The 9,691-nt window shown below is 26.4% G+C and overlaps 1 protein-coding gene across 3 annotated transcripts in view; it reads left to right on the top strand.

Annotated features, from left to right (window-relative positions):
• The first annotated feature begins 1,763 nt into the window (after positions 1-1,763).
• Positions 1,764-9,691, top strand: part of LOC111687161 (lysosome membrane protein 2) — a 68,746-nt gene continuing 60,818 nt past the window's right edge. For 2 of the 3 annotated variants that reach the window (XM_046951081.1, XM_046951083.1), the window contains exon 1: positions 1,764-2,023. The gene's annotated coding sequence lies outside the window, so the exon portion shown is untranslated. The remainder of the gene's footprint in view (positions 2,024-9,691) is intronic. The other variant, XM_046951080.1, reaches the window with a different exon arrangement.

The following is a 9,691-nucleotide window of genomic DNA, read 5'->3' on the forward strand; positions in this document are numbered from 1 at the left end:
CTGCGGGGTATCTGCTATCTGCTAAACAATATTCTCTTTGGCGGTCCGCCAAATGAATCTCTCAAATAACCGTGATAAGATAAAGTCCATGGTAATATATTATGTGCTTATATGATTCGACTCAGTGTTAAATCATTTTAAGGAAAGGTCGAGATACATTTAATCATTATTAGTTAATAGACTAAAGTTTTAGGTAGCAGCTCAATTTGGGGGTATTTCAACAATTCCATAAATATAACATGCCCCCGGAGGATGTCAAATATATCTCCATATAAATCGAAAAAAAGTTCAATAAATTTTCGAAATGATTAGGTCACATTTGACCTTTTGAAAATGACTTGACGGCTAAAATTGAGCTCAAAAGTCCTATTCAGGGGGTACGGTTGTATAGAGGTTAGACGAAATAATGGACCGATTTTAACCATTTTCAATAGGCTTCGTTCTTGTGTCAAAAGAAATGTATGCACCAGACAGTCTTTAAGGTGTGTTTGGGTGTTACAAACGCATAATACCCTCCCCACTAAAGTAGGGTATAAAAACTTTGAAAACAAATCAAAGCATTTGCGTATTTAAACTACAAGTAGATAACATATAATAGTTCAACAATGTGTCAGGCAGTCAAAAAGAGGTCAGATTAAAAATAACAAATGCATAACATTTGTTGAAAACATTTCAAACTTACGGACTCTTTTTAACGTTAGTTTTTGTACTAAATGCTACTTTTACTAGTTAAGCAACTTAAGTCTTTATTATCTAATGATTTAATTAATAATTTTACTTTTTCAAAAGATCAATAACTGTAACAAAGTTTAATTTTTAATTGTTTACTTACGAAACTCCCCTTATAAAAAACAGCTAGACAATGTTGCAAAAAAAGTTTGTTGCTTAAGTTTTTCGTTTTTACAGCAACAATAAGAAGAGAGTGCGAATAGAGGAGATCATTTTACATTAATGTAAATAACTAAAACATTACACATGTAAATGTTTTGTTAAAATATTTATTAAGAAAATGTTTATTGTTTTTAGTCTGTAGTCTTAATGATATTTTTCAATGAATAAGTGTAGATACTACACCGTGAGGTGAGTTTAACTAACATAGATGTAAATTTACATTTGTTTATACACTGTTAACGATTTTAGTGTTGAGCTGTTAAATAGTTTTCTGTTACTGTTAACTTGTTTGTTTTCTGGTTGGTGGAATGTTTTTGTGTCTTGTTTAACTTTTAACTCGACTTAACTTAAGTTTAGTTTCGTTAATAACTTGGCTCAAGACAAAAAATAAAATTTTTGCTAAGCGCACTGTGGGATTTGAAACAAAAACGTCTTGCAACTGTTGCGATTCATTCAAGCGAGCTTTTCATTTCGTTGTGATAACTTTATAAAATAACACACGCTCGCGCGCGCGTTTCGTTTCTTAGAGAAATAAAATATAGAGAAAAATAATTAAAAAATAAAATATTTCATTTAATTTAGAAAAAAATATGTAAATATTTAAAACTTTGTAATATTAAGAAGAAAAAAAAAATATTAATAAATTTAAATACAGTGTGTCGAAATTATTAAAACAAATTAATTAATTAAAAAAAAATAAAACAAAATAAAATTAAGTTTTAATAAAAATTTTCTTTAAGAAAAAGCAAATATTTAATATAAATTACCAAAGGATTTTATAAGAAGTGTTTTTTTAAAAAAATTAAAAATTTTATAGAAAATATAATTTAAAAAAAAAAAACTAAAAAAATGTTAACGTTTTAAAATAAAAAGAAAATAAAACAAATATATATATATTTTTTAATTCTTACGTTTTTAAATTGTTTAATTGTGTATTATGCGTGTGTGTTTATATTTAAGTGTTTCTACTAACAACAAAACTGTAAATAATTAAAATATTAATAAAAACTAATAAACTTAATTTTAAAATAATAAGAAAAAAATTTTAAATACTGGATTTCAAACAAAGCCTATTTGCTTAGATTGGATTACATATAAACTTTGGATTATATTAACAAACAGCAGTTAGAATGTAAGTTAAACTTTTTCAAAAGGATTTTTAAATTATTAATTTTTTTCGTAATTTTCTCAATATTTTAAATTTGTTATAAGAGAGGGTGTTTTTTTACATTTTTTTTTTTGACTAAAAGTAGTTTTGGTCAGTTTAGTATTTAGTTGCCATAAATTATTTTCTGGTCTTAACAAAACCAGATGTAGTTTGCAATTTTTGTTTATTTATTAAACTTTTGGTATGTAAGTGTTAATTCGGCTAGTAGGACAATTTGATGTTAACAGCTGTAGACAAGAAATATATTAAATTTAAAAAAACAACTATGAATATGGCCAACCATATGATACCCTACACCAGTAACGTGCGCTCAATGTTTACATGGATACACATACAGACGGATGGACGGAAAGAGGGACATAGCGAAATCGATTGGTACAGTATATTTTTTGGGTGTTACAAACATCAGCACAAACGCATAATATCCTCCCGACTTTAGTGGTATAGAGTATAAATAGTTTTATAGTTGGCTAAAACCTAAGTTATAAAATAGTATTTGTTTAATTGAAAAATGATATACATTTTTTTATAGATTTTTAATTTTTTTCTAATTTTTTCTAATTTTTAATTTTTTAAACTTCAAAAATCTTTTTGTTCGAATTTTTTGTGCGTGTTCTTTTTGTAAAATTTGAGAACTCTAGCTCTATTAGTTATATATAGGAGGTATACCCATTCTCTATTCGTATGGGCCAATTTTTCATAGGGATGTTAGAATTATTCTTGCAAAATTATAGGATTTTAGCTGAAATAGCTTCGCAGATATAAGATATTTTGCATTTAATTCATATGGGGAGTGCTATATAATCTTACATGAAGAAGTTTAGCAGCCATGAGCACATGTAAAGTAAAAACTGGCTCCCTAATACCAATTCTTCACCCACATGTTCACATGGATGTAAAACTTCTTAATGAAAGATTCTAGCTCTAATTGTTTTTTAGAAAAACCATTTTTTTATCTCATTCATATGGGAGTTTACTCGCTTCCTATTGCTAATCTGACAATATTTTGTTTTGTTCTGTTATATTTTCTCAGATATATTTATTTAAGATCTTCTTATATGGAAGGTAGTGACACGCCCACATTACATTAATAATTTTCTTAATTTTTTAAATGTTTTTTTTTTTTTTTTTTGATAAATTTAAAATATTTTTTAGTTTAAAAATTGAATATTTATACCCTACACCACATTAGTGGGGAGGTTATATTGGGTTTGTGCTGATGTTTGTAACATAAAAAATATTCGTCCTATACCCACCTTAAAGTATACCAATCGGCTAAGAATCATGTAGAATATGTCCGTCCGTCTGGCTGGCTGGCTGGCTGGCTGGCTGTCCATGTAAACCTTGTGCGCAAGGTACAGGCCGCAATTTAAGATAATTTGGCACACGCGCTTCTTTTGGCCCAAGGACGAAGCCTATTAAAAATGGTTAAAATCGGTCCATTTTTTGGACTAGCCTCCATACAAGTGTACCCCCCAAATAGGGCCTTTTGGCTTATAATTAATTTAAATGATATATTATGTTAACAAAAGTCGACAAAACTTAGTTTTAAAGAACTTTAAATGACACTACCGATTTTTGTAATGATCGGGCTTCATTTGACCCTATCCCCCATACAAACTCCCCTTGAGAAAATGACTTAAAGGTCAAAATTCACTTACAAACACTAATAACACTTTTAAATTCTACTTAACTCCCTTAACTTAACTCCCCCTACCAACATCTTTAAGGATAGAACCATATTTTGCCCCACTCCCCTTTGAGCCCTCTTGTAAAAAATCTCTTTTTTTGCCAAAAAAAAAGTAAAAATATTCCGAAATAAAGTTAAAAAAAAAACAAACCAAATGCTTTATTTTTTTAAATGATCCCCATTTTTAACATACATACTGACTGGTGTAGGGTATCATATGGTCGGCTACGCCCGACTATACATTCATACTTATTTGTTTTTGGTTTTAAATTAATAGACATTTTCTAATACATAGATTTTAAATAAATTTATTTGAAACACTTTAAAAGAAATATTTTGCAATTTTTTTTTTAAATAAATTTAAAAAAATTTTTTTGATTTTAAAATTGAAAATTTTGTTTTTGATTTTAAATTAATGGAAAATTTTATTTTTAATACATAGATTTTATAAAAATTTATTTGAAACACTTTAAAAGAAATATTTTGCAAGCACAGCATGTTTATGTCATAAACATTTTATAGTTTTTTAATTTAGCAGTTTGCAGAAGAAGGGTAATGGAATTCTTTTAAAGATTTATGAGTTTTTTAACATATTGTTTATAATTTTAAAAATTTCTTTTAAAAACAAAATATTTAATAAATTAAAAAAAATAGATTTTTAATACAATAATCTCTTACCTATTCAAATTATTATACAAAATCTATATCAAAACAATCATTTTTTGGTTCGCGTTAGAGAAAACTTATTTTAAACTAAATGGAAATTTTAAAAAAATAATTCTGGAAAAAATCTCTTACAAATAAATTTGTGAAATAATTTAAACTTAAATAAAATTCATGAAAATTACACAATTTTATTACAAAAATACAATTTGTAAAACAGAAAAGTAACAGAAAGTTCACTTTTAAAGATTATCATTTAATCGGAGTGCTGCGTGTATGCATAAAAACCAAAAACTACCAGCGATATAATAAAAAAAATTACCAATAATCTTTTCCCACAGATTTTCATTACTCTAATCGTCTTATTCATAAAAATTTATCAGAGATTTATAAATAAAATTTTCTTACAAAATTTGTTCTATAAACATTTAATAATTTTTTATAAATAGGACAGCAATACTTTAATTTTATATTTCTCGATTCAAAATTATAGACAATTTAAAGGTGTTATTTTAGCAAACTCAAAAAGTATCTTTTGAAGAACGAAAAAGTACCGTTCATAGATTCTCATTTACTCCGGGCTCTGTTTCATGTTTCTAGGTTCTATATTATTTAAAAAAGTACTTTTTAAAGAGCGAAAGCGAAAAAGAACCAAAAAGGTCTCTTTTTATGTGTTCTCACCGTGCTCTATATGCTGAATGTCATTTTTTTAAGGATGAACATTCAAAAAGCACCTTTTGAAGAACGAAATAGTACCAAAAAGTACCATTAATTTCATGACGCACGAAAAAGTAGTCTTTTAATGATTCTCATTTACAGCGGGCTCTACTTGCTTTTTAGGTTCAATATTATAAAAATACGAAAAATACCTTTTATAGAACAAACAAGTACCAAAAATCCCCCTTAATTGACCTGTGCTTTGTTTTTATAAACAGGCAAGTAAAATAACAAAATTTACTGTATGATAATCCTGAAGATATCTTCAGTCTTTAAAAATTGATTTAGCAAATATATAGTCAGATTGACTGATAAAGCTAATTCGTCTACGCTTTCTCTAAAGATTCGTAGAACATGATTCATTTACTGGAATTTTACAAACACCTGCAAAATCTTAAGATACGGATAAAAACTCGGTTTTTCCCACCTTAAAGCACTTATAAGGCAGTAACATATATAGTTGAATCTCAACGGGTTTAGAAGCCAGAAGGTAAGGCCTTCCGACATATATTACTATATTATAAAAATGAAATTATATATGTGATTGCTAATGAATCATTCCTTACCAAGTAATATATGAAATAACTACTATAACTTATCAAAAAATTCAGATTTTTTGCTGGATTTGTATTTATAACCCTTACAAAATGAAGTCTAATTTAATTGAATAAAAAAAACAAATATATGAAAGACTTCACATAAATTGCAATATGAAACAAAACTTTTCATTGAAAATCTATTCTCCAATAATAATTTTTATTAATCTTAATTCCATAAAACAATTACGGCATCAATCAAATTTTACAAATTCCTATTAAACCAGTGTTACAGATATATATGGATATATATTTTTTTGCTCATATATCTATTAACTGAGTAATCCAAATATGCAGTAGTTATAAATAACTTAAAATATTACTTAAACCACAACATATACCGTTAATTGTTAAAAACTGCCAAAAATATAATAAATAATATTTAACAACAACAACAACTATATGCTCTAAAACTACTTACTCGCTAGAGCTGAAATAAAAAGAAGTTTATTGTAAAAAATTAACGACTTTTAGCTCAAACTATATATAAAAACACATATGAATGTTTCAAAAAAAAAAAAAAAACAGAAACGTATTGATGGTATCAACTGAGGCATAACGTCAAAACACTAAAATGTTTGGTAATATCTAAATATAAGCTTCGAAAAGAGATAAATTAGACAGTTAAATAAAAAAGTCGTAACTGGTAGTAAATTTTTTCTTTTGCAAAATATTTGTTTTTTGCACGTAATATTTAAAAAAAATGTTTTTTTTTCTTTTTTTTTAATTATTGTAAAATTTGTCATTAATTTTGGATGGTTAAGTCAATGACATTTATATATCCAGCATGGTATATTTTTACTATTTTTGAATAATTTTTTTTATCCATGAATTCTATAGCAAATTTACAAAACATTTTCCTTTAGAATATAAATATTTAAACAATTTTCAATTTTTTAACATTAGATTTCTATTCTATTTAACTTGTACATATTATATAACAAAACATCCGTATATTTTCATTATCTTCTCTCTATCTTTATTTTATACTCTTCTAGAGAAAATTTTCTATCTAGTTTGTCTTTAATAGAAGTTTTATTCCATAAAGAAAAGTTTATCATTTTAAGAAATATTTTTCTAGTTTTTTCCTTTATTACTTAATTTTTAATCAATATGTATTCCTTTTTCACAAAAAAAAAAATTAAACATATTTGTTTTTATATAGAAAATGTTTAATCGATCCACTCATTTAGTTACTATGCTCTGCTGCAACTTTTATTTTAGAGAAAAATTTTTCATCAAACTTCTTTTAAGAAAATTTTGATCAAAAATTTTCATTCAATAAGTTTTCATTTCTATAAAAAGTGTTCGACCAAAAAATTTTCGCTTAATCTTCTTTATTACCGAAAACTTTACAAACAACTTTTTTTTTAAAGAAAATCCTCAATCTTCTCTCCGAAAGGAACATTTTCGACCAGTTTTCTTTTCAATGGAAAATTTTCGACCAGTTTTTATTTCTATGAAAAATATTGCACCAATCCATTCTCTTTTATAAAGAATTTTTTTTAATTTTTTCTTGTATGGATTTAAACTTCAAAGATATTTAAAGATAGATTTTCTATGAATCTTCTCAAAAATGTTCGACCAGTTTTCATTTCTATGGAAAATCTTTGACAAGTTTTTATTTCTATGAAAAATATTAGATATCAATTTTCTCTTATATAGAAAATTTTTGTTTAATTTTGTTTTGAAGGGAAAATTTGTAAACCTATTTTCTCTTCTATAAAGAATCTTCAGTCAAAAATTAAAAAAAAAAAATTGAAAAGCTTTAATTTTTATAAAAAAAATATATATAATTGTTATAGAATTTTCCAGCAAAAATTTACATTGAAATGTAATATGACTGTCGACAGTTTTAACGTGTGCACCTGCCTTGACGGTCATATCTCACGGTGGTCTTTTTCATTCACTGGATAGACTTGAGAACGGTCTAACATCGCCCCTTTATTCTTCAATGAAGAACTCAGGTGGCAATTTTTGTCCGGTCCATGGACAAGTACTTTGCTGGAGTACTCGAGCTATATAATCTCTAACCATTGGATGACCTCTGTTGATTCGATTCAATAAGCCGAAGACATTGTTCTTACTCACGGGGGCACACTGTGGTAATTCTGATATGAACAGCGTATACTATGAATATATCTAGACAAGTAAGGAAAATGCAGTGGTATCATATGTATATGATACCTTTCATCCATTATCATTCAACCCAGCACACATCTCATTCATACGACACATTTATAAGAGAAAAAAATACGACACATTCATTAGGTAGACGGGTGGGGCCAAAACTCACATTCGTCCCCTACATATACTAAGGACTAAGCCAAGCAGTAGATTGTAACCAATTTTTCAGTCCCGGCCAGACTAGAGGTATTGGCCACCTCTATATACCCCGGGATTGCAATAACTCCAAGGCGGAGGTCTCGCCAAGGTAACATGCCCCCAGGGGAAACTTGAAAAGTAATATGTTAAAAGACTAATAAAGCCGCTTTTCACTACTTATTCATTTGAGTTTTAACTCGGTGATGACATTGAAGGCTAGTACTTATCATGCAAGCTTACAAATCACTACTTATATAAGTACTTACAAATAAGAAGATAGGAAAGGGGTTTGTTTTAAAATCAAATTTAAAATCAAATCTTTTCTTTTAAATTTTCTTTCTAACACCAAATTTATCAACAATTTTCTATTTGTAGAAAATTTTGTATAAATTTGCCCATTTTTTTTTGAGTGTAAAAACTATGATGAATTTTTTATTACAATTTTAAACTATTTATTTTTGTATCTATAACGTATAAGGTTGATGTCCAGTAAATTGCTAATTTTAAGACTTTGATATCGTATTTTTTATACCTTAAAATTCTGAGGATTTGAACTATAGTTCATAATAAACAGCTGTTGAATAGCAAAAGCAAAAAAAAAAAACATTAAATCATTTTTAAAATACATAATTATGTTTCAATGACTTTCACGAATATTTTAAGCAATATTAATAACATAAGATTTAATTACAAAAAAAGAACCTATAAATCAGAAAAATCTTTCCAGAATTTAAACATAAATTGGTTGTCTGTATTGAGAAAAAACAAACAAAAAAGTAAAAGGCAGCATTACATGTTCATTCTAATTGCAGATCAAAAATTCTCACAATTTATTTAACAATTTAAAGTAATTAAAAACAAAAATTTTTTATTTAGAATTAAAATTTTAAAATTTAATTTTTATTTCCTACAATTAAAAAAACGAAATTGTTTTAGACATAAAATTACACAAATTTTTTTTCGTTAAAATTATTACAATTATTTAAATTAAATACAAAAATTGATGAGACAATCATAAAGTTTATTTTAATTTTTAATAAAATTTAAACAAACATTAAAAAAGAAAATAATATCAAAAATTAACCTAAAGTAATTAAACGCTTATTTAGCATAAAAAATTTATATTTTGCAATGTGTTTAATCAACATTTACCCACAACTACACATATTTATTTACATTACCTACACTTAACAGCAATGTAAATAAAGGTGTTTAAGTGTGCGTGTGTGTGTCTATTTTACAAACTCTCTTTCAGTTGTTGTTAATGTTCGACTTAAGTATTATGGATAAGAAAATGAGAAAAGTAAATAATTTAGTTTAAATAATTAAAAATACTAGTAATTATAACTAAAAGAGAGCAAAAGTTGTTTTAACTAAAATAGCACATGCAGATTTGTATTTTTAATATATTTACTATATGTAAAATTTCATCATAGTAATCAGTATGGGCCAATTATTGTTATATCAGGGGCCTATTAGAACGATAGACTAGACTATATTAGAATATACTATAAAACTATTCTTTAGACTTTGTACTAGACTATAGACTAGACTACAGACTAGACTATAGACTAGACTATAGACTAGACTATAGACTAGACTATAGACTAGACTATAGACTAGACTATAGACTAGACTATA

The sequence above is a fragment of the Lucilia cuprina genome, chromosome 5, assembly GCF_022045245.1.
Source record: "Lucilia cuprina isolate Lc7/37 chromosome 5, ASM2204524v1, whole genome shotgun sequence".
NCBI lineage: Eukaryota > Metazoa > Arthropoda > Insecta > Diptera > Calliphoridae > Lucilia > Lucilia cuprina.